This window comes from Trachypithecus francoisi, unplaced genomic scaffold (genome assembly GCF_009764315.1).
Source record: "Trachypithecus francoisi isolate TF-2019V2 unplaced genomic scaffold, Tfra_2.0 Lachesis_group17, whole genome shotgun sequence".
NCBI classification, from domain to species: Eukaryota; Metazoa; Chordata; class Mammalia; order Primates; family Cercopithecidae; genus Trachypithecus; species Trachypithecus francoisi.
Genome location: NW_022681462.1, coordinates 21683408 through 21709004, shown reverse-complemented (window position 1 = coordinate 21709004; position 25597 = coordinate 21683408). Strand labels below are relative to the sequence as shown.

General features: G+C 41.3%; 1 protein-coding gene across 4 annotated transcripts in view; it reads left to right on the top strand.

The window, feature by feature from the left end:
• Positions 1-10376: 10376 nt before the first annotated feature.
• PAIP2B (poly(A) binding protein interacting protein 2B) overlaps positions 10377-25597 on the top strand; it is a 41417-nt gene continuing 26196 nt past the window's right edge. Inside the window, exons 1-2 of one of the 4 annotated variants that reach the window (XM_033175030.1) lie at positions 11126-11149; positions 11240-11295. The gene's annotated coding sequence lies outside the window, so the exon portion shown is untranslated. Of the gene's footprint in view, positions 10570-11125; positions 11158-11239; positions 11296-25597 lie in introns of those variants that run through there. The other 3 variants (XM_033175028.1, XM_033175027.1, XM_033175029.1) reach the window with 3 other exon arrangements.

The following is a 25597-nucleotide window of genomic DNA, read 5'->3' as shown; positions in this document are numbered from 1 at the left end:
CTCACGTTGCCTCTACGACCTTGCTCCTGTTCTCTGTGTTACCCCTAAGATTAACTCCCTAGTGTATGAACGACACTTTTGCCTTTGATTCTGATATTTGCCTTCTGGCTTGAACCACATAAACATGGGATAGAGGTGCTTTGCCCACAAGCTATGCCTGGAACTCACCAAAGCCAGGTAAGTCCTTGTTTAGCCCTGCTTCTGACAGCAGAAGTTTAGACACCCAGAGTCCCAGGACTTCCAGTTGGAGGACAAATACCAAAGCTGTGTCCAAGGGAGGGTGCTAAGGCTGAGGTAAGTCAGCCAAACCCAGCTATTATGCAAAGAGCCAAAGACAAGAAACAGGATCCTGAAAGGTCAGGGAGCTGGGAAACATGACAGTGAAGACTGGCAGGGAGGACACTGCAAACAGAAGCTCCTTAAACAGAGTCACATATTCACACCTTGGGGTTTTCTAATGAAATGTGTTTAATCAAAGAAATACCTACACACAGTTTGTAAAATCAATTGGTTTTTCACAGCTGATAACAAAAATCACCAGTTCCCCCTGCCACCCTTGAGGCAATGCTTTTCTGCCTTTTTTTTCTTTTTTCTTTTTTTAGGCAGAGTTTCACTCTTGTTGCCAAGGCTGGAGTACAATGGCACTGTCAGGTCACTGGAACCTCTGCCTCCTGGGTTCAAGCAATTCTCCTACCTCAGCCTCCCAAGTAGCTGGGATTACAGGCATGTGCCACCATGCCTGGCTAATACTTTGTATTTTTACAAAATACATGGGGTTTCTCCATGTTGGTCAGGCTGGTCTCAAACTCCCGACCTCAGGTGATCCGCCCGCCTCGGCCTCCCAAAGTGCTGGGATTATAGGCGTAAGCCACTGTGCCCGGCCTGCTTTTCTGTTTTTATCTGTTTCTTTTGAGGTATCTATTTCTCATATATTAAGAAACACTTATATACTTATTCTTGGATTTTTTTGTTGTTGTTTTAGACTAGTCTATCCCTTCCCTTTCTGCTGTGAAATATGAAGAATTAGCTCTCTAATGCCACTCACTACATAGCATTTAGTATTTGCTAGGCAAAGAACAGTGCCTAGCACATACCAAATGCTATGTAATGAGTGGCATTAGAGAGCTCCCTATACTACTTCCTATCCTCCCAATGTGGTTACATCCCAAACTTTGTTAGAGCCATATTCGGTATTCAACATCCCAAACTTCGTTAGAGCCATATTCGGTATTCAAACGATGATGACTATGTGAGTATTGTCATAAAGGCCCCAGAGCATAGTGATTAAGAGTAACAACTCTGGAGATCAGTTACTTAGGTTTGAATCTTGCCTCTACCCCTAGCTGTGTTTGACAGGCTGAATACTGTCCCCTCAAAATTGCCCACACCCTGATCCCCAGAACCTATGAATATGTTAACTGTCATAGTAAAAGGGACTTTGAAGTTGTGACTAAATTAAGGATTCTGAGATGGAGAGATTATCCTGGATTGGTAGGTGGGCCGAATGTAATCACAAGAGTCCCTGTTAGAGGAAGGCAGAGGAATCAGAATCAGAGACAGTTGTAAGGACAGAAGCAGAGTCAGAGGGCAAGAAAATGCTACATTGACGGCTTTGAAGATGGAGGAAGAGGCCACCAGCCAGGCAATGTGTGTGATCCCTAGAAAATGGAAATGACTAGGAAAGGGGTTCCCCCTAGAGCTCCAAAAGGAATACAGGCATGCCAGCACCCTGATTTTAGCTCATAGAAACCTCTTTTTGGCCTCCAGAACTATAAGATAATGAATTTGTATTGTTTTAAGCTATCAAGTTTGTGGTTATTTGTTTTAGCAGCAGCAGACCAATATACTCTGTAATATTTGACAAGTACCTTTATTTAACATCTTTGCCAAATATTTCTGATCTGTAAAATGAGTTGCTGGGAGGCTTAAATGAGTTAATAAATGAAAGACACTTAGAATAGTGCCTAGCACATACCAAATGCTGTATATGTACTTGTTATTGTTGTTTGCAGCTAAGCCACAAAGAGTAGTAGTATGATCATATGGCTTTTCTTTTGTCTTTTCCTGAACTGACAATTCCATCTTAGTCGTCTGTGTATTTACCATTAACTCATTCCCAGCTATGAAATCACCTGTCAGTATGGCCATGAATTTTTTTTTAAATGGTGACATATCAGTTCCTGTTTTTCTAGAAGACATCACTGCTGAAGCACTCATCTCATTGCAGCCACTCTATGCTTGCAGGACAGGTCTTGCCCCATTCACTGTCATGCTGACAAATCCTCCCTCCCCCCACCACCATTCTTCTCTTTTCTTAGCTCTCCTGCTTTCCTTAGTTATGTGTCTTCCTCTTTCTTGCTTTCTAATTTTGATGATGGTTTTGCGTTCTTGTGACATGGTCAGTCAGGTGCAGCCACAAGGGGAGGCACAGGAGAGGCTCATGAAAACAAAGCTTATTATACTTACAAGTCTTAGAGAGGGGATCACTGCATGCCACACAGGTTCACAGGGGAAGGCACCAGGTTTTGGCTTAGTGGTCCAAGACAGGAACAAGTGAAAAACGTAAGCTAGAACCTTAATTGGGATTTCCTTGGGAAAGGCAGGGCTGGGTTTAGGAATGACAAATTTGAATGATTTGGGTAGGCTCTAAGCTATAGGGATGATCTCTAGTTGCCTGGTACTTGGCTCTGGCATGATTAAAGCAGATGAATATTGCTTCTTGGGGTCTGTGGGCCAGACAAAGTACAGCTCCCGCTGAGCCCTTTGCCATCTCTAAGAATTGACCGGCCCCAGGAGGGGCAGTTTCTCTCCAGATTTTTTTTTCTTTTTTTCTTTTTTGAGACAGGGCCTCACTCTGTCCTCCAGGCTAGAGTGCAGTGGCGCCATCACAGCTCGCTGCAGCCTCCACCTCCCCAGGCTCAGGAGATCCTCCAACCTCAGCACCACCCCACCCGCAGTAGCCAAGACTACAGCCTTGCCCACCACACCAGCCAAGTTTTGTATTTTTTGTAGAGATGAGGTTTTGCTATGTTGCTAGTCTCAGTCTCCTGGGCTCAAATGATCCATTTGCCTCAGCCTCCCAAAGTGCTAGGGTAACAGGCATGAGCTACGGAGCCCAACCCCCAGCCAGATTTTTAAAGATGTCAAACATCATTATATACAGAAAATTGAAAATATACCATACAGTCGTGCATATCCTCCAGTAGTCCCTGATAAAGGGTACCTGATAATTAGATTTCTTAAACTTTGCTTTTCTGAAAATATCTTTATTCCACCCTCACACTGAATTGATAGTATGGCTGGGTATAGATTTCTAGCTTAGAAATCATTATCCTTCTGAATTTTGAAGGTATCGCACCACTGGTTTCTATCTTCCTGTGTTAGTTGTGGAAAGTCTGATTTTCTTCTGATTCCTGACTTGTTTGTGTGTGACCTATTTCTTTCTGGAAACTTTTAGAATCTTGTCCTTATCCCTACAGCTTTGCAAGTGCTTTGACTTGAATCGTAGCTTTTAATAAAGAGTCAGACTCCATTTTTAATATTTGACTGCTGACAGCTTTTACTTATTTACTTATTTTTTATTTATTTGAGACAGAGTTTTGCTCAGTCGCCCAGGCTGGAGTGCAGTGGCGCGATCTTGGCTCACTGCAACCTCCACCTCCAGAGTTCAAACAATTCTCCTGCGTCAGCCTCCAGAGTGAACTGGGATTACAGGCATGCACCACCACGCCCAGCTAATTTTTGTATTTTTAGTAGAGATGGGGTTTCACCATGTTGGCCAGGCTGATCTCAAACTCCTGACCTCACATGATTCGCACACCTCAGCCTCCCAAAGTGGTGGGATTACAGGTTTGAGCCACCAAGCCCGGCCAGCTGACAGCTTTTAATCCCCATCCTCCCTCTTACCATCTTGCCCTACATGTAGGCAAGTCAGTAAAAAAAAGTGCACTCTCCTTTGGGAAGTTCAAATCTTGCAAGCCCTAACCTATTAATGAAATCCCTTACACCAGCCCTACCCGCTAGCCACAATTAAACCCAAAACCAGTCACCCCTCCTGCCTCTCTCATTTGCTGACCTGCTTGTAAGCCTGAAGCATGGAAAACCTCATAATATGCACAATACATCTCTTCGTGCCTTCTTGGTACTTGTGTAGTGTTATCAGGTTAGACATCTGAATGCATTCCTCCTCTGCAGGAACACAGAACACCACCACTTACTTGCTGAATGATCTGCCTCAGTTTATCCATTTGTAAAATGGGAATAGTAGCAGTACTCACACTGTTGTTTTGAAAATTAAATGGGGTTAATACATGTTAAGTGCTTAAATTGATACCTGGCACACAGTTAAAATTTAACAAGTGTTACTTATTACTGGTGTGGGCCCTTTACATTCAAAGTGTTGGGCACTTGATGAATTCCTTCAATTAAGGGACTCAGGTTATTTTGGTTATGAGGCATGTTTTTGATATTTAATTTATTTCCCCCTCTCCTGGGGACTACTCTCTCCTTCTAGAACATTTATCATACTTTCTCTCCTAGTCTCCATCTAACTTTCTTTTTTATTTTGCTTTATGAGACATTATAAAATTTCATGTCTTTATCTTCTAGTTTTTCTGTGATCTTTAGATCCATTCTCCTCTTTTTACTTAATAGTAAAACTCGTGTTTAACTAGTCACTTGGTCATATAACTCATTTCCCAGTCTCTCCTGCAAGCTGTTTATCCAGATGACTACGTTCTATTCAGCTGGATGGAAATGGTGAGTGAAAGACTTCCTCCAAGTCTCTTGAGGGCAGAGACGTATCTTTCTTTACTTGCTCTTGCCTGCTGTGTGAAATGTGGAAGCCCTGGAGTTTCTTACTTCCAGGCTGCTGATAGGTGAGAGCAAAATAAAGCTCTAAATTTTGAAGAGTTCTTATTTTTAATTTCCAAGAATGCTTTTTTGTTCTCTGAATGTTTCTTTTTTAAAAGCAGCATTTTATTCTTATTTGGTGATACAGTATCTTATTTTTAAAGAATATTAAGGGTTTTTTTCCATTTTCCTTTGCTTCTTGCATTATTTCTGTTACCACTGAGTTAATTTTTTCTGTATATTTATTTTGATCTTTGTCATTTATGTTAGAGGCTTTCCTCAATTTTCTGGTAATCATTAACTGTCTGTTTATATTAAAGAATGAGGCACTAGGCCAGGCACAGTGGCTTACACCTGTAATCCCAGGGCTTTGGAAGGCCAAGGCGGCAAGATTGCTTGAGGCCAGGAGTTTAGGACCAGCCTGGGCAATATAACAAGACCCTATCTCTACAAAAAAAAATAAATAAATGATCAGGACATGGTGGTGTATACCTATAATCCCCATTATTCGGGAGACTGTGGAGGGAGGATCACTTGAGCCCAGGAGTTTGAGACTGCAGTGAGCTATGATGGTGCCACTCTACTTCCACCTAGGCAATAGAGCGAGACCCTGTCTCAAAAAAGAAAGAAAAAAAGAATGAGGTACTATAGAGATAACAGTGTGTAATGGGGCTTGTTGAGTAGTTGGTCTCTCCACAGGGAATAAGGTGGGATCCAGAAATTTCTTGGGTACTTCCAAATGCCAGTATCTCTAGGTATTTTATTGTGGGTTAGTCGATGTCCCCATAGAAAGATTATTTGCCTAGTAGTATAAGCCTGGGTGCTTGGATTGATTAAGTCATAGATGAGTGGAGGATGGTGCCCAGAAAGAAGTGTTGAAATGTTCAAGTGGAAAATGCCCAGGGTTAGTGATCCTTGGTTGCAGAAGTCCTCCTGATTCTACCATGAATGGATAATACAACTCTCTTGAGAGAGGAGTCAAAGACTCTTCTCTTTTTTACATTCTTCTTGGGGTACCTGAAGATGTCTAGAAGAATCTTTTGGTTGACTGTTGGTGTATCCACTGATTTCTTTATCTCCCAGCTTATCTCGTTTTCTTCCAGGAACCTCTCTAGGTTGTGAGGGGAGACCAAAAACCAACTAGATATCCACTACACTTTAAAGCTTTGTCTGGTTAAATAAAATGAACCTTATAAGAAATGCTTAGCTCTTTTTGGAAAAAAATGATCTGTCTCTGTAATAATCTCTCCATACCCAGCAGTGCTTCTTTCCCTAAGGTGGCCTTCAGGAGTATGGTAAGAGAGGGCTTATGAGATCTTATAGCTTTGAAAAATAAGCTCTCTAGGGCCAGATGGTATACTTGCACAATCAGAAATACAGTCCCCAAGTATTAAAGGACACTATCAATATAGAGAAAGGGCAACTCACAGGATATTTGCAAATCATATATCTGATAAGGGGTTAATGTCTAGAATATGTTTCTTTAAACCCCTACAACTCAAAAAGAAAACAATCTGATTTTTAAAATGGGCAAAGGACTTGAATAGACATTTCTCCAAACCAGATGTTCAAGTTGCCAATAGGCACAAAAAAAAAAAAAAAAAGAAAAGATGCTCAACATAATTAATCATTAGGTAAATGCAAATCAAGCTGGGAGTGGTACCTCATGCCTGTAATCCCAGCAGTTTGGGAGGCTGAGTTGGGAAGATCATTTGAGTCCAGGCATAAGACCACCCTAGGCAACATAGTGAGATCCCATATCTACAAAAAATTTAAAAATTAGCTGGGCATGGCGGCACGTGCCTGTAGTCCCAGCTACTTGGCAGGCCAAGGTGGAAGCATTGCTTGAGCCCAAGGTTGAGGCTGTAGTGAGCCGTGATCACGCCACTGCACTCCAGCTTGGGTGAAAGAACAAGACCCTGTCTTGAAAAATAAATGAAATAAAATTGCATTCTGAGTTATGGGAAAAATAAAATAAAATGCAAACCAAAACCTTAATAACATACCATTTCACACTCATTGGGATGGCTATTACTTTATTTAAAAAAAAAAAAAAAAAAACAGAAAAGAAACTACTGTTGGCAAGGATGTGTAACCTTTGTACACTGTTGGTGGGAATGCAAGATGGTGCAGCCACTGTGGAAAACAGTATGGTGGTTCCTCAAAAAATTAAATATAGAATTACTATATGGCCTAGCAATTCCACTTCTGGATATATACCAGAAAGCAATAATTGAAAGCAGGCCCTTGAACAGATATTTGTATACCAACATTATTCACAATACGCAAAAGATAGAAACAACCCAAATGTCCATCAATGGATGAATTGATAAACAAAATAGGACATATACCTATAATGATACTACTCAGCCTTAAAAAGAAAAGAAATTGATACTTAAACGTGGGAGACATAAAGCCAAACACAGAAGGACAAATATTACATGGTTTCACTCACATGTGATACCTGGAGCAGTCAAATTCATAGATACGAAAAACAGAATGGTGATTTCCAGGGGCTGGGGGAAAGGGAGAATGGGGAGTTAGTGTTTAATGGGTACAGAATTTTTGTTAGGAATGATGAAAATGTTCTGCAGGTGGATTGTAGTGGTGATTGCACAACAATGTGAATGCACTTACTGTAACTCAACTGTACACTTAAAATAGTTAAGTTGGTAAATTTTATATATTTTTTACAATTAAATTTTAAAAAACAAAATGATGTAATCTTCAAGATTGAAGATTTATTGCCTTAATAGCAATAGGATGTGGGGAAGGGTGATGGGCTTCTCTTGCCTCCCTCCCTCTCATTGACATCATCTCCTACAACTTTATGATTGGTTTTTGTCTGCTATCTGTCCCTGCACACCACCACCAGATACCCACATTACTATGTCATTCCTTCATTGTCTTTTGGCCTCCATAGTTTCTGATAAGAAATTTGCTGTAATTCTTATCTATTTTTCCCCTCTGTATGTTTCCCAGCCCCTGCCTGCTCTTTACTTCTTCACATCTCTGTTCAACGGTCTTTCCACAAACAGCTCTTAAACTAACCATTCTAATTAAAATGGTCATTTTTTTTTTCTGCCTGCTTTTAAGACTTTTCTCTTTATCACTGGTAATACCCAGCCATGAATTTATAATAGATGGCACCAGTGGTAGGAAGTGAGACAAGAGAATTTCATCAACCCTTCCTTACATCCCATTGCTATCCTGGCAATAAAGGTTCATCCTCAAAGAGTATTTCTGAATGTACAAGGACACCAAGTGGACCTGAAGAGCCTGTTTTTCAAAGCTATGAGATTGTGTAAACTTTCTCTCATCATACACCTGAAGGCCAATTCAGGGAAAGAAGCAGTGGAGGGTATGGGGATGCTATCTTAGAGATAGATTTTTTTATCTAAACGACACATGTTTCTTCCAGTATTCATTTAAATTATGTAACCAAATAAACTTTAAACCAGAGTAGGCAGCCCTAAATGGATGTACACCTAATATACAACTTCAAAATACATGCAGCAATGTGACTAGTGATCCTGGAGTTGTGCACTATAGTGGCCCTGCTTATTAGCCCCTTCCCACTCTTCACTTCTTCACATTATTCACATCTCTGTTCACTGCTGTTTCCTCAAACAGTTCTTAAACTAACCATCCTACTTAAAATAGCCATTTCCCCAACCATCCCATAACTCTGCTTTATTTTCCTTTGTAGCATTTACTCATAACATACTATTTCATTATTTATTGGTTACTTTTCTGTTGTCAGTCTCCTTCACTACAGTATAAACACCATGGGTGCATCTTCATTGTCTTATTCATATCATATACCCAATTCCTTGATCAGAGCCTAGAACATTCATAGTAGACGCTAAATAATATTTGTTGAATGAATGTATTTATTTATATATTTACTTATTATATTATTATATGAAGTATGTATTAGTCCATTCTCACACTGCTATAAAGAACTACCTGAGACTGAGTAATTTATAAAGAAAAGAGGTTTAATTGACTCACAGTTCCACAGGCTGTACAGGAGGCATGGCTGCGGAGGCCTCAGGAAACTTACAATCAGGGCAAAGGGGAAGCAAGCACGTCTTCACATGTTGGCAAGAGGGAGACAGAGCTAAGGAGGAAGTGACAAACACTTTTTTTACCATCAGATCTTGTGAGAACTCACTTACTATCATGAGAACAGCAAGGGGGATATCTGCCCCCATGATCCAATCACCTCCCACCAGGTCCCTCCTCCAACATTGGGAATTATAATTCAACATGAGATTTGGGTGGGGACACAGAGCCAAACCGTATCAAAGTATATAGCTAATATCTATAATTGTTATTTGAGTTTGTCTTCTTCATTTTTATATTTTTCCATTCATTCTGCAATCTCTTATTAACTTTGCGTCATGTATACAGTCAGCTTGAGAGGTGGGGGGGGGAGGCGGAGAGAAAAATGTATAAAGTAAGAGCTCCACAAAGAAATCCCCACTTCCTGTGGAATACAATTCGAAGTCCTTTGCAGGCAGATTGGACATCATAAATCCAAGAGGGGAAATAAAGTTTTATTTTAGTTTTTATTTTATTTATTTATTTATTTATTTATTTATTTTTGAGACGGAATCTCACTCTGTTGTCCGGACTGGAGAGCAGTGGTGCGATCTTGACTCACTGCAACCTCTGCCTCCCGGGTTCAAGTGATTCTCCTGCCTCAGCCTCCAGAGTAGCTGAGACTACAGGCGCCTGCCACCACGCCCAGCTAATTTTTGCATTTTTAGTAGAGACGGGGTTTCAACATACTGGCGAGGCTGGTCCTGAACTCCTGACCTTGTGATCCGCCCGCCTCGGCCTCCCAAAGTGCTGGGATTACAGGCGTGAGTCACCGCGCTCGGCCAAGTTTTATTTTTTTAAAGCACTCAAGAAGTTAGGTTTGTTTCTAGAAACGTGGAAGCATCCGTCGGCTTCCTTCCAGCATCCCAAGGAGCCCAACTCCTTAATTTTCCCTACAGAGAATAGCACCAGGTCCGAAGCAGCTTGCATCAAAGCTCTTCCTTTGGTAATTGACAGCTGGGGGAAATCCTACCGAGGCCCACCCCTACCGTCCTCCTTGCAGGCTGACAGGCAAAACTCGGTGGCACTGGCTTCCAGCTCAGCCAATAGAGGAAGCTGGAGCAAGAGCCTGTGTAAACAAACCCAGAGTGCGGTGCCTTGGTCTCCTCCCCAACGAATGGGCCGGGCGCATCCTTGGCCCAATGCCTATCCCAGGCTAGCGTAGCGTCCTTTCAGCCAATCAGAGCCGGCGTCTCCCGCAAGGAGGTGTTCCACCACAGGAAAAAAAAAAAAAGAAGGAAGAGAAAAGACAGACATTAAAACCAATCAGAAACTGAAACTTCTGAGAGAGTGGGCGGGCACTGCTTCACATTTAGACCAATAAAAACCACATATGCCATTCTAGGTGACCGAACGGCATCCTCTTCGGTCCAATAGACGAATGGGGCGGTGCCCGGCAACCAATGGCTTGGGTTCGGGGGCGGGGCGAGGAGGCAGTGTGCAGTAAGAGGTAACCTGGCAAGTGGTAGTGGCGCTTCTCGGGTGCTGTGCTTCACGCTTTGGTGCTAAAGGCCGAGACTGTTCTGGCGACGGCGACCTCTACGGCAACAGCTTAAGCTCTCGGAGGAGTGGCAGAGTACGATCTGAAGGAGGGGCTTCTGCTCAGCCCAGGTGGGCTCGGGTGCCCGGGCTGCTGGGGAAAGGACTCGAGGGAAGCGCTGTTCTCCTGGCTCTGGGGGCGCCCTGCGCCTCCCTTTCTGCCACCGTCGGGGCTGTGAGGGGCGGCACGCGCCTGCCCGAGCTCCTGTGGGGAGGGAAAGCGCACGGGATCCCACGTCGCGGCCATGGGCGAAAAGGGGCGTCCGCTGGGGTCAGCCCCTGCCCCTCCGGGGCGATAGGGGGTTTTCGTCCCTTTCCCCCCGCACAGGTGCTCTGTTTCCCCCTCACCCCTACCCCTACCCATGTTCCTGACTCCCCTCAGCGTCCTCCTAACACTCGAACCGGATTCTTGGCCTGAGTCCCATTGCTACCCAGGTGCAACAATGCTAGGCAAATTGACCCGCGCGGCATCCCCCGCCCCTCTCCCCGGGCTGGAGGGGAGGGATTGCGCGTCGTGCCCCTCCCCCATTCGTGGGCCCCTGCGCGTCCTCTGCGGTTTTATACTTGCTCCATCTCCCCCTTGACTCCAGCCCTCACATTCTTCATGCCTCATTTGCCTGGGAGACGTTCGCCACTTCTCTTGTGCCTTGCAGTCCGTGAGTGAGTCCATCACCCCCAACCAACCTCTAAATTCCATTCTCATCTCTCCAGAAAACTAACATTTTCCACTTGCCTCTTCCAGGCAGCTGGAAGGTGAACCGAGAGAGGCAGAATACGTTGAACAGGGAGTTTGGCAAGGTTGGGAACTTTAATCGGTTTTGTTGATGGTAAACTGTTTTTGCCTTCCTTAAGATGGCATTTGATCATTATACCCGCTCTAGAATCTTTGTCCTAATGCAGTTCTTTTGGTGGTAATTGCTGAAAATGCAGTTGAAAAGGGCTAACTAGAAGCAAGGGATTTAAATTTTGTTACTATTACTTTAAGTAAATTGAATTGGATTATACTTTAAACAGCTTAACTGGGGTTTCTGGGAATTTGCAGTGTAAGGACCTGGCTACCCTATTTTGTCATAAAATATAGAACATACTTAGTTGTATAGCACAGTGTGATTTGATCACACCCAACCTATGAATGGATAATAACAGCATTGAATCTGTTTAAAAACAACGTTCCCTATTCCCTTTTCACCTTCATAGTATATTCGTTTGGGTTCTAGTAATGTCAGTTCTAGCCATATGTTTCTAGGTAATAGCACAAACTATGTTGTGTCTGAGTAAAATTATACCAGTAATTTTATGGGGAAAAGCTAATGCACTGCTCTTAGTTTTGATTAAGATTTTAGATGTTTGAAAATATAAATTCAGATATTGGATGGTGAGGGTTTTATTTTGGAGGTTGGAGGAGATTGAAGTGTTGGGGTAAGACTGATAGGCTCCTTTGGCTACTTGTATATCGGGGTGGGGAGAATATACAAGTTTACAAAACCTTGTAAATTCTCACAGTGCTTAGTTTCCTGACTTTAGAAAAATTGGAATTGTTTTTCCTAGCTTTCAGTGGAGAAATGTAAGCTGTGAGTTTAACATCATGTTAACTGTGTTTTGGCCAGAATTTTGCAAGCTTTTGTGAAAAAAAGTATATTGCTTTCCTTATCCTGTTTGTAATGTATATATCAATATGCTTCCTTGTATTTTACTGTGGTAAAATTGTATCTTGCATATAAAGAAAAAAGTCTATTATAGTGAATTAAAAGAAGTCTTTACTCTGAGGTGGCAGCCTTGTCTAATGGACCATATGTTTAAGCCTTGTTAATAAATCACACTAGAGCCTAGCACAGTGGTGTGTGCTTGTAATCCCAGCCACTTAGGAGGCTGAGGCAGGAGGATTGCTTGAACCTAGGAGTTTAAGACCAGCCTGGGCAACATAGTGAGACCCCATCTCAGTCAATCAACCAATTAATCAATTACACTAAAAAGAGCAAGATCTTAAAACTGTTCCAACAAATGAATGGGTGTCTAAAACAATGAAAAGAGTTTATGAGAGTTACAGCAGTCATCAGAGAAAAATTCTGGACAAATTGCAAATCTGTGCCAGTTGTGAATTGCTATGACTGCAGCTGAAAACCAAAGTTATTTTTGTACAGTCTTTTTTGGGAGTATTTGTGTTTAATAATAACTTGTTTGCAAATTTAGAGGACTCTAGCTATGATTTCTTCTTAGAGACCTTGACCTTGAGGACCTTAGAGACCTTGACCTCACAGTTTAATGGAAGAGAGAACTAGAAACCAATAATTAAATGCAGAGAGTGAGGTTCTGCAGTACAAGGAATATACAGGGTTCAGAGAAGCACGATGGCACTGTGTTCCAACCTCATCTTCTACTGCTCTAGACTTTCTGAAGTGCCATTTCCTGAACCTACCTGTTTTTTTCCACCATCTGCACCTCTCTCTGTAGGCACCATTCCTTGCATGCCTTTTCCACACCTCATGTGCCTGGTGAAATTCTGTTTCTTCAAAATCTTGAAGCCTGCCTCTGCCTCATCCAAATAATTGTTTTTGCCTACTTCTCTGTTATTTCTTTGTAAATAATTATGGTCGATTCTCATTATTTGCAGTAGTTATATTCCGTAAAGTTGCCAAGAACACTGGATTATCAAATATTCAACCCTTGTTCCCAGGGAAAATATATACGTATATAGATATCTCACATAGATTACTATCTTAATTCCTAAAAACAACTCATCCTGGTAGATTGAATTTTCTTTATTTACAAAAGAATAAAGGAAGTACAGAAGTGTTAAGCGATTTGCCTGAGGCCGCTCCACTAACAGGTGCCAGAGTTAAGATTCAGACTCGTCCAGATGGCCCCAGAGCCAGAGCTTCTTGCACTACGCTGCACTGCCCTCTGCTGTCTCTGTCCTCTGGTCAGTCTTGTATGAGAGCTGAGACGAGGCTGAGGGTCACCTTATTTGATCTTAGCCTGGGACGTGGGCAAGGAGTGACATATTTTTCACTACTATGTGTATATCCATGAGTCACCGTGAAAGCTCCACAAGTATTAATTTGGGGATTACAAAGACATTTTAGCAAGCAAGCAAATTTGCAAATATGGGATCCACAAATGATGAGGATGAACTGTATTTGTAAGTGACTGCTAGGGTCTGTTTCATGTTAACCCTTTTCCCCAACACTGTGGAGTATTTCTTTAGCTTATTTGATAGTTTGTACATTTATTCATGTATTTATTCATTTATCATATATTCATTTGTTCAGTTTGTTCATTTGTTATATATTAAGCACTTACTATAAGTCAGACTCGGCCGGGCGCGGTGGCTCACGCCTGTAATCCCAGCACTTTACGAGGCCAAGGCAGGTGGATCAAGAGGTCAGGAGTTCAATACCAACCTGGCCAGGATGGTGGAACCCTGTCTCTACTAAAAATACAAGAAAATTAGCCAGGAGTGGTGGCAGGCGCTTGTAGTCCCAGCTATTCAGGAGGCTGAGGCAGAGACTTGCTTGAACCCAAGAGGTGGAAGCTGCAGTGAGCCAAGATCGTGCCACTGCACTCCCGCCTGGGCAAGAGTGAGACTCCGCTTCAAAAAAAAACACAACTTTTTGTTTTTGTTTTTGTTTTTTTGAGATGGAGTTTCGCTCTTGTCGCCCAGGCTGGAGTGCAATGGCACGATCTCAGCTCACTGCAGTGTCCGCCTCCTGGGTTCAAGTGATTCTCCTGCCTCAGACTCCAAGTAGCTGGGATTACAGGCTCACACCACCATGCCCAGCTAATTTTTGCATTTTCGTGGAGACAGGGTTTCACCATTTTGGCCAGGCTGGTCTCGATATCCTGACCTCAGGGGATCCATCCACCTTGGCCTCCCAGAGTGCTGGGATTACAGGCGTGAGCCTCTGCATCCAGCCTCAAACTCTGCTTTAATCTGTGGTGAACAAGCTAAAGATTAAGGTCCTGCCCTGTGGATTTTATATTCGCATAAGAAAGACAGATAGCTATGTCAGGAGCTCTGGGGAGAGGCCCAGGTTGGAATTATAGATTCACTTGACCAAGGTAAACCTGGTGTGCCTGCTCCTACTTCACATCCCCAGACATATTTCCGGAACATTTCTTTTCTATTTTTGTGTAAAAACTTTTCCTTTTGAGCCTCTCTCCATTGTTGCATGTCAGCCTCTACTTGTCTTTTGTTGATTTTGAGGCCACTTGCCCATGTAAGTGGCAGGATATCACAGAAGAATCATGCTGACCTGAGTCTTTGAATTATGGTTCTGCTACCTACCAACTGAGTTCCTTTGGTCAAGCTCTTGGACTTCTGAGCCTGTTTCCTAATTTCAGAAGTGATATATGATACGTTAGTCCCTGGAGGGTTGCAAGGAAGAGGCACACATGTATCAGCTTTGGTGATGAGGGCTGAATGTAAACTTGGATGGGAAGTCATCTAAGCAGCCATATTGTCTCTTGGCCCTAGTATTTTCAAAACCTCATAGAACATTAATTTAGCAGTATTTAGTATTTGAGCTCCGAAGACCTGCCCTCTTTTCCTTCATTCACTCAACATTTGTATTTTCCAAGAGAGAATATCTGATTGGATTAGTCTGTCACCTTCTAAAAACAGAAGACCCCTATTAGGGAGAATTTTGAGCTATGCCATGTCCTTGGTGATTGATCTCCCTGAAGTTCAGCCTATATGTTGTCCTTAGCTGAAGCACTGAGCCCTGGTCCAGTCACTTGTAGCCAAAGAAGTAAGGTTGGTTGTATGCATTATCAATCACACACATATGCTACAGATACGCTTTTTGTGTATGCCACAGTCACACAATAGTTGTATTGTGTCTAGAGTTGGTTCCTGCCTGTGGGTTCATGGTCTCACTGACTTCAGGAATGGAACCCCAGACCTTCGCGGTGAGTGTCACAACTCTTAAAGATGACACAGACCCCAAGAGTGAGCGGTAGCAAGGTTTATTGTGAAGTGTGAAAGAACATGGCTTCCATAGCGTGGAAGGGGACCCAAGCAGGTTGCCGCTGCTGGCTCCGTTGGCCAGCTTTTATTCCCTTATTTGTCCCCTCCCGTGTTCCGTTTCTGGCCTATCCCAGAGTGCCCTTTTTTCAATCCTCCCTGCAATTGGCTACTTTTAGGATCCTGCTGATTGATGCATTTTACAGAGCACTGATTGGTGCATTTTACAGAGTGCTGATTGGTGTGTTTTACAGAGTGCTGATTGGTGTGTTTTGCAGAACGCTGACTGGTGCATTTTACAATCCTCTTGTAAGACAGGAAAGTTCCCCAAGTCCCCACTCCAGGCAGGAAGTCCAGGTGTCCTCACCTCTCAGTATGACTGTAGCATATTCTAAAAGAACCCTTTGGAGAGTTTCTTTAGAAGACAATTGAGAGTATAGAAGTTCTAGAGTTTCATGGCCTTTTGTCCAATTCAAACACTTATCTAATATAATCATAGATAATTGTTAATAAAGAATCTAACAAGGTAATTGACACATGTCAAATAGTCAATACATCTCCCTTTTGGTGTTACATTTAGTATTATAGTGGGGTTATTTGTTCATATGGCTGTTTTTCATACTAGACCATGAGCTCCATGAGGGCAGGGTCTACAGTTTCAACTGTGGGAATTCTGAACTCTTACTGAAAGAATGGGAGAATAGAAAGGCTTCCCAGAGAAGGTAGTATTTAAGCTGATTGTTTGAGGGTGAGTAGGAATCCTTTCCAGGTGAATAAAACCTTGAGACATCATTCCAAACAGAGTCTAGCAGGTGCAAAGGCACAGAGATAGAGATGAAGTTTACTTATGTGCTCTTTGTATTAGAAATAAGTGTCCTTTGTATTTTTAATACAAAGAGCAAATAAAAACAAAAATTAAAAATCATTTAGAGGAAAAACTATAAATGGGCTTGGCCAGAGGGCATGTCACAATTGAGTTAGCTATGACCATAGACATTCAGTAATGGATGGAAGTTTTAGGGAAAGAGTAAAACATTCTCAGGTTGTTGGTCAAGTATCTAGAACAATTCAGAAATACAGGTAATTGAATTCTGGGAATGATTACACTGTAGTGAAATCATTTACTTCTTCTCTGCCTGTGAAGCATGTATGTGCTGCACACTGTTCAGGGTCCTGAAAATGAGACGTCTTCTCAAGGAGCTCATGAGCAATCAAGGGAGACAAATGGGTGAGCAGCTGATTATCATGTGACAAGTGAGGTAATAGAGGTATAACAAAAATGCTATCTAAACAAGAAGAATAATTAGTAATATATGGAGTGATGGGGAAAGATTTCTCAAATGAAGCTGGCTGGGCATGATGATGGCTCACGCCTGTAATACCAGCACTTTGGGAGGTAGAGATGGGAGAATCCAGGAGTTCAAGACCAGCCTGGTCAACAGAGCAAGACCCTGTCTCTATATTTGAAAGAATAAACAAATATTTTTCTAAAAGGAAGTGATATTTGAGCACTCTGGAGCACTATACAAATATAGGACAGACTGAAGAATGTATCCACCTTAATTTGAGTTAACATTTTTAAATATTTTATATTGCAGAAATAGTACATATTCACTGTTGTGAAATTAGAAATAATTGATTTTCTAGGAGCGGGGTACTACAAAGTACTCCACAGATCCACCATACTGAGACAGTGGTTAGTGCTTTGATAAATTTATTTTGTTTTGTTTTTTTTGAGACGGAGTCTCCCTCTGTCGCCCAGGCTGGAGTGCAGTGGCCGGATCTCAGCTCACTGCAAGCTCCGCCTCCCGGGTTTACGCCATTCTCGTGCCTCAGCCTCCCAAGTAGCTGGGACTACAGGTGCCCGCCACCTCGCCCGGCTAGTTTTTTGTGTTTTTTAGTAGGGACGGGGTTTCACCGTGTTAGCCAGGATGGTCTCCATCTCCTGACCTCGTGATCCGCCTATCTCGGCCTCCCAAAGTGCTGGGATTACAGGCTTGAGCCACCGCGCCCGGCCTGATTGATTTATTTTATACTTTTTGTGCATATACATGTATTGTATACATACATATGCATGGTTAAATAGAAATGGTTCCTCCTAGGTGTTCTGTTTATCCATTTATTTTTATGAAATAAATCCCCAAAGAGTTCATTTGCTTTGTCCAAGGGAATCTTTTGTTACATGCTGCTGTACATAATGAAAACTAAAAAAGGGGCTAACTTTTCAGCCTAGTGACCATGTGGGCTTGTGGTGATTTAAACAGAGGCCTCATGAAAGGCACCTTCAGAAATGAATTTGGTATGTGTAGGTGGTTATGCTTGGCATTATTGTTTGTACTAGTATGATAGGGATGACTTCAGTGCCTGCCATCAGGGAACTGGTTAAGTAAACGATGGTACATCCAAATGATGGAATACTGTGTAGTTGTAAAGAAGAATAAGAAAGACCTATGTACTCATGTGGAAGAACTAGATATTGTGTGTGTTTTTAAAAAAGGAACAAGGAATGGTATATGTATGGTATAGTGTATATGATATGCTACTTTTTGTGTTGAGAGAAGAGTAGAATAAGAATATACATGTGTGTTTGCAGAGATAACTTCTGAAATGATATATAAAAAACCAATTAAAAGTGTTTGGCTGTGGAGGGAGAATAGGACTATGAATGGGATTTTGCCACATACATTTATAGATAGTTAATATGCCACATACATTTATAGATAGTTAATTTTTAAATTTTTTTGAACTATGTATTTGTACACATTACCCTTTTAAAAATAAGTGAATGCAGGAATGAAATGGGATTATGAGAACGAGATAAGAAAAAGGTTCTACAGGGCTGCCCATCTTTTTAGTACCCAGCAAATACATAGCAATAGCAGCAAAAATTGGAAGAGATGCCCCAGGAAGGTGGGGAGTCAGCCTTTCCTTTGTCTTTTCCTCAATTTCATATATTTAAAAAAATACTCTGAGAACAATAAAACAATTTAAAACAAAAATGTTTCCAGAACTTGTAAAATCAAAGGAATATGGGGCAGCTTTGTGTAGTGCACATCCTGAGAATGGGCTGATTTACCTCAAGAGGCAGGGAGTCAAGCTCTCTAGCCTACATGGAATACATACATGAGAAAAATAAGAAAAAGAATGGATGTGGAAAATAACACTTATCCCTGATTATAAAGGAAATCACATTCTTTTTACAATAATTTAACAAAATGTAAAGAAAAACTTTTAGGCTGGGCGCGGTGGCTCACACCTGTAATTCCAGCACTTTGGGAGGCTGAGGCGGGCGGATCACGAGGTCAGGAGATCGAGATCATCCTGGCTAACATGGTGAAACCCCACCTCTACTAAAAATACAAAAAAAAAAAAGTAGCTGGGCATGGTGGCAAGCGCCTGTAGTCCCAGCTACAGGAGGCAGGAGAATGGTGTGAACCCGGGAGGCGCAGCTTGCAGTGAGCTGAGATCGCGCCATTGCACTCGACAGAGTAAGACGCTATCTCAAAAAAAAAAAAAAAGAAAAAAAAAAGAAAAACCTTTAATTCTGGCACTCAAAACATTCTGGTTTGCTGCTTTTTATACTTTTTTAATGCATATAAACATTTTTAAAAGTAGAATCATGAAATATAGTCTTTTGTCACTTACTATATTTTGGGCATGTTTCTGTGGCAGTAAATATATCCTGGCATCATCATTTTTAATAGCTGGCTGTATATGAAGTGAATCATTGCCACTCCAGAGGTGAATTTCCTTATATATACATTTTAATGGACTCGAGCAAGCATTTTTGGACTGAATTCATAGAAGTAGAATTTCTGGAGGAAAATAACAAAAAACAGTTTTAGGGTTTTTAATAGAAATTTTCAAATTATCCTATAGGAAAATGGGTTCAGTATATACTCCCACCAACAGTGACAGAGTTCCAGTTTCCCCCTTCCATTTGTCATCTTTGCTCATCTTTAGGCAGAAAGTCTCATTGTTTTAATTACATTTTCTTTAATTTCTAGTGCTTTTGAGTCTTTTTTAAATGCCTATTGGCCATGTTTGTTCTTGTAGGAAGTGCCTATTTCTCCATTGCCTATTTTCTGTTGGAAAGTATTTGTTTTTTTCTGACTAATTTTATAAAATTATAAAATTTTATCTCTTCTATCATTTTTCTTTTTCTGAGTAATTTTAAAGATTTCTTTATAGGCTAAGGATACAAACCTTTTATCTGTCATTGAAGTTACCAAAACTGTCTCCCACTAAATTGTCCTTTTGCTTTATTTTTTCTTTCTTTTTTTGCTAGCCAAGCTCCAAAGTCACATTTCACTTTATTTTTATTGGGCTGAATGAAAGCATTTTAACTTAGTGATTTTAGTGTAAACAGGAGTAGAGCAGAATGTAATTATCTAGGTCTCGGTCTGTCACCCAGGCTGGAGTGCAGTGGCATGATCTTAGCTCCTGCAGTCTCAAACTCGTGAGCTCAAGTGATTTTCCCGCCTCAGCCTCCCAGATAGCTAGGACTACAGGTATATGCCACCATGCCCAGCAGATTTGAAAAAATTTTTGTAGCGATATGAATTTGCTATGCTGCCCAGGCTGGTCCTGAATTCCTGACTTCAAGTAATCCTCCCTCCTTGGCTTGCCAAAGTGCTGGGATTGTAGGCGTGAGCTACTGCTCCCAGCCCAGAGCTTATTTTTGTTTGCTAGTGGTGTTCTTGGTATCTCTTCATATTTGAGGCTTTGTTGCTAGTGCGAGGTATTACCCTTACCATCTGAGGTTTAAGGACTTTTGTTTTTAATACTGAATACGGAGCCGTTTAGTTCTGCATCTTTGCAAGTAACATAGTGTGCCTACCAGGACTCTGCTTCATATCCATTGAAAGCAAGAAGCAATACAGTAAAACTTTGCCTGGCTAGAGGCTTTGAAAGAACGGAGTATTCTGGTTTAATTCTGTTAACTTGGAAGTTATGAAGGTGAAAAAAATTCAAAACTTTAATTTCCTGTAGAATGCAACTCAAAAGTATAGACTGGGCATGGTGGCTCACACCTGTAACCTCAGCACTTTGGGAGGCCCAGGTGGGCAGATCACCTGAAGTCAGGAGTTTGAGACCAGCCTGACCAACATGGTGAAATGGTGAAACCCTGTCTCTACTAAAAATAGAAAAGTTAGCTAGGCATGGTGGTGGACTCCTGTAATCCCAGCTACTCAGGAGGCTGAGGCAGGAGAATCACTTGAACTGGGAAGGCAGAGGTTTCAGTGAGCCAAGATCGTGCCACTGCACTCCAGCCCAGACAACAGTGAGACTCCGTCTCAAAAAAAATTAAAAAATATATATATAGCCAATAATTCCACTTTTCTTCTCTTAGTAAGTTTGGACATTCGGATCTACTTGGCGTTTTATTATAGAACTCCTAGTGTTCCTGAGACTTACATTGTGAAGATCCTTTTCTAAAACTTTAGATGTAAGAGGATGTAAATGGTATTGTATGAGATCAGGCCGGATGAGAACTGACACCTGTAAATACACTTTTTAGACTAAGTCTCTGATTGCCATTTGTTCTTATTTAACTAATAAAAATAAAACACGTTGGATGGAGGGTGAGAGTAGAAATGAGATATATGTCTTTTAATTGGATGTCATTATTTCATATCAAGATAGAATATACAGTATCCCTGGCTTTAGGCCTACAGAAAGAAACACATTTTCTAAGTGCTATATGCCAGAGGTTCTTGAACACCTGGAGGGCTTATTGCAACACAGATTGTTGGACCCTATTCCAGAGTTTCTGATTCATCAGGTCTAGGGTGGGGCCTGAGAATTCACATTTATAACAAGTTCTCAGGTGATTCTGATGCTGCTGGTCCAGAGACCACATTTTTGAGAACCACTCTTATATACTAAAAATTGTAGAACTCTAGAAGAAAGCTGTTTGGTCTGGGATGAGAAGCACACAGGTTATGGAACAAATCATGACAGATTCAACCCTTGATTCCAGCCTAGTGTGGAGTTCAGGTTACAAGCAATATACAGTGACATAACACAATTCTTGTTTTTTTATTATTGGAAGTCATAGCCAAGTATCTAGTGAGAAACTCCGTTTCATTTGCAAGGCTTAGAGAGGCCAGGAGATTCTAGTCAAATAGGATTTAGTGATTAACCCCAAGACAGTAAGAGTTATTTATGTCCTTTTTCTCTCACCCATCACTTAGCATTTAGCCTTACTTTAGAAGGGCCTTGTATTTTTTAAAACTGGTAAAGAGCTTTGAGTACTTATTAAATTGAAACTTTTGTGTGTTTTTAAAGATATTAGACATGTTTCTTAAGATTATTTTAAACAGTAATGTAGGAGAATAAGAGAAACTTTTTCCAAAAAAGAGAAATCATTGTGATTATTTTATCTTATTGGAATGATAAGATAAAAGACTTGTTGGATAATATAGTCTGCTTCATTAATCATCAAGCATGCTATGGGTTTTCCATTTTTATAGGATTTTTACCTCAACTGAGGTAATACTGGTAATTCTTGTACTCCATTTGAAGATGAAAAATCAAAGCCAAAATCAAAGACCTGGCATAGAAGCTGGATAATGAAGACAGCTTCGAAGGAACACATAGATACACACACACATAGATATACATATATATAAAGTACACACTCATATATTTTTTAAAGTTTTATTTATTGTTATTATTGTCAGCACAGAGATATCTGCGCTGAACTTAGGCATCATATGTAGAATCTGTAGAATCTTTGGGTTGAAGAGAAAAGAAACTCTGGAAGCCACACCTTTTCATAGAGGAGTTTTGCTTTAACAAGTTTTTCTTGATTGTCAACACTAATTTCTGTCGTTCCACGGCTAATAGCCTCAGTTGACCAGCTGGTTCAGCCTAGACTGTTTGAAGGAATAACTAGTATTACAAACAGTGGGTTAGGAAGATTCCCTACTTGGAAACATTCCTGTTTTTCTCCCCTTACCCCTCAGAGAAGAATTTGAGTGAAGAAGGGTAGAACTAGAACCCACAGATTAAACCGGTGGCTCTGAAGCTTGGCTGCACATCAAAAACAACCCAGACTGTTTTCTAGAAAACCATACAGATTTTGCGCCCCACCTTCAGACCATCTGAATTGTGATCTCCTAGGATGGAACCTGTTTGGGAGGTGAGCGGGGGGGGTCTGCATTTTTTTTTTTTTTGAGACGAAGTCTTGCTCTGTCACCCAGGCTGGAGTGTGGTGGCACGATATTGGTTGGGTCTGCATTTTTTAATAACTTTCCCAGGTAATTTTATGTAGGCTCCTGGACTGTATGCCTCAGATCAGATCAGTGCTAGACCCAGGTGAATTTTCACCAGCTTATTGTGAAATAAAAATATAAGGACCACATACTATTTTTCGTAACATTAAATTTATTCAGTTTAAAGAATTGTCCTTTGCATTGAATTAAGGCCTTCTTGGGTTTTTTTGGTGCCAAAATATCCTTTTATAGAATGATGTTGATGAGGATGTTTTTACCATCTTTGTATGGTTTTTAATTGGAATCCTATATTGTCCTCAATATTTTTTAAAATCTCCTGGTTTATGAAATCCTAAACACTGAGTGCCTCTGATCTAATCATCCTTGGAAATTGTTTTTTAAATTCTTTGGAATACAGGTCCATAGAGGATCCAAAGCCCTTGGAACTAGACAACTCTCAGAATTTAGAATTTTTCAGGTTTAGGAAGATGCTTTCTCTGTGTTACGAATGCCTCAGTGTGTCTGGTGCAACATCCTTAGTCACATACATTAATATTTCTAAGCAAAACAGGAGTATTCACACTAAGTGGGTAGATAAAGGCTGTATATAGCTTCATATCAGTTCAGGCCAAATTTTACTGTCCTGTAAGTTTTGACATAAAACATATGAAAAATTCATGGTTTTTAGAGCCGTTTGGATATTGGAATTGTGCATAATGGATTGTAGACCTATTTGGAGGATTGCTTTCTCGTCCTAAAAGTATTAGCAAGCTTCAAATTAAATGGAGCTTCATATGTTCATGGTAGGGAATGTAATTTATTTTGATTTAAATAAGCTACCATATGCTGTGATTGGTTTGTGTTTTCCTTCCAAAGACCTCAGTACTTTTGTTTTTTTTTTTTTGTTTTTTTTTTGTTTTTTTTGTTTTTGTTTTTTTTTTGTTTTTTTGAGGCGGAGTCTCGCTCTGTCGCCCGGACTGGAGTGCAGTGGCCGGATCTCAGCTCACTGCAAGCTCCGCCTCCCGGGTTTACGCCATTCTCCTGTCTCAGCCTCCCGAGTAGCTGGGACTACAGGCGCCCGCCACCTCGCCCGGCTCGTTTTTGTATTTTTAGTAGAGATGGGGTTTCACCGTGTTAGCCAGGATGGTCTCGATCTCCTGACCTCGTGATCCGCCCGTCTCGGCCTCCCAAAGTGCTGGGATTACAGGCTTGAGCCACCGCGCCCGGCCAGTACTTTTGTTTAATAGCATTTTTCTTCAGCATGGTTCCCCAAACCCCGTTTGTAATATTTGAGATCAAATCAGAGTTTTCTATTATAGCCTTTCTGGACCTAAAGTGGGAAGTGTGAGAGTATGGGGTAGTCACTACATGGGAGTGGTTAAGAACATGGGCTTTGGGACCAGAAAGACCTAAGCTTAAGCACCAATTCTAGTACTACTAGGTTATACTTTAGGCAAGGTGTTTAATGAATCTCTGGTGGCTCATGCCTGTAATCCTAGCTACTTGAGAGGATGAGGCAGGAGGATCACTTGAGCCTAGAAGTTCAAGTCCAGTCTGGACATCACAGTGAGACCCCTGTCTCTCAAAAGAATTTTTTAAATAAATAAATGAAAGGCGGAGTATTTATATGAAAAAAATTGGGAGACTAATAGTCCCTGCCTCGTGGGATTGTTACGAAGATTAAAAGAGAGATTGTTACTGAAGTACTTAGAAGAGCTATTATTTTATTGCCATTCTTTCCACCTTGTATTTGGATAGATTACCATACTTGTTTTTTCTGTGTAACTTGGTTGTCCAGTGGGGTTCTCATTCCCTTTGAGGCCTGGAGAAACTTATCTTAAATGCTTTCCCAATTCATAAATCAGGACAAGTTCCCAGTTCATACTAAGTCTTGCCGTTGCAATTTAGACATAAAATCTGCCTCTTGAGTGGTTTCCACACCAGAAAATCCACAGACTCCTGAATTTTATATGGGCCTAATAGTCTTACTGAAAATTGGAAGTCTTAAGGTGTAGTCCATTTTACACAGTGTGAGGCCTTTCATACTCTGAGATGTACGACTCTTGACTTTTCTTCTTCACTCTGTCCAGCACTGTGCCCTTATTAGCCAGATAAATGTTCCCCTTTCTCCCAGGAAATGTTCTGATCTTACCTTGGTTCCTCAAGGACGCTCTTCCTCCCCCAGATTAACTTTCAAAGAGCTTTTCCAACCCAAAATGACACAAAAGATTTCCAGTGGATACTGTTTTCGCTACCTCATTACAGATGTGTTATGCTGCTTGGCTCCCCTCTCCCCACTTAGCTGTGGCAAACCTTTATTTCCAGAAATATGTCAAATAAAATGAACATGTGATCCCTTTTTGTGATTTTTGTTGGGATTCACTGTATGGATTTCTTCTAGTTTAGATAATTACACTGTGGCAAGCTTTTATTCTTAGCATACAGCAGATGAAGAGAATGTTATAGTCACTTGGTGTTATTAATGCTAAAATAGTAAACAAGAACACAAAATTTTCTAGATTAGAAGTGTTCCTCCCCTCCCCCCCGGCCAGGCACAGTGGCTCACATCTGTAATCTGGCGCTTTGGGAGGCTGAGGCAGGAGGATTGCTTGAAGCCAGGCATTTGAGACCAGCCTGGGCAACATAGCAAGACCCCTTCTCTTAAAAAAAAAATTAGCCATGCCTGGTGGTGCACACCTGTAGTCTTAGCTAGTTGGGAGGCTGAGGCGGAAGGATTGCCTGAGACTGGGAGTTCAGTGCTGCAGTAAGCCATTATTGCACCACTGCGCTCCAGCCTGGTCTACAGAGTGAGACTCTGTCTCTATAAAAATCAAAAAATAGTCTGGGCATAGTGGTTCATGCCTGTTATCCCAGCACTTTGAGAGGCTGAGGCAGGAGGATCACTTGAGTCCAGGAG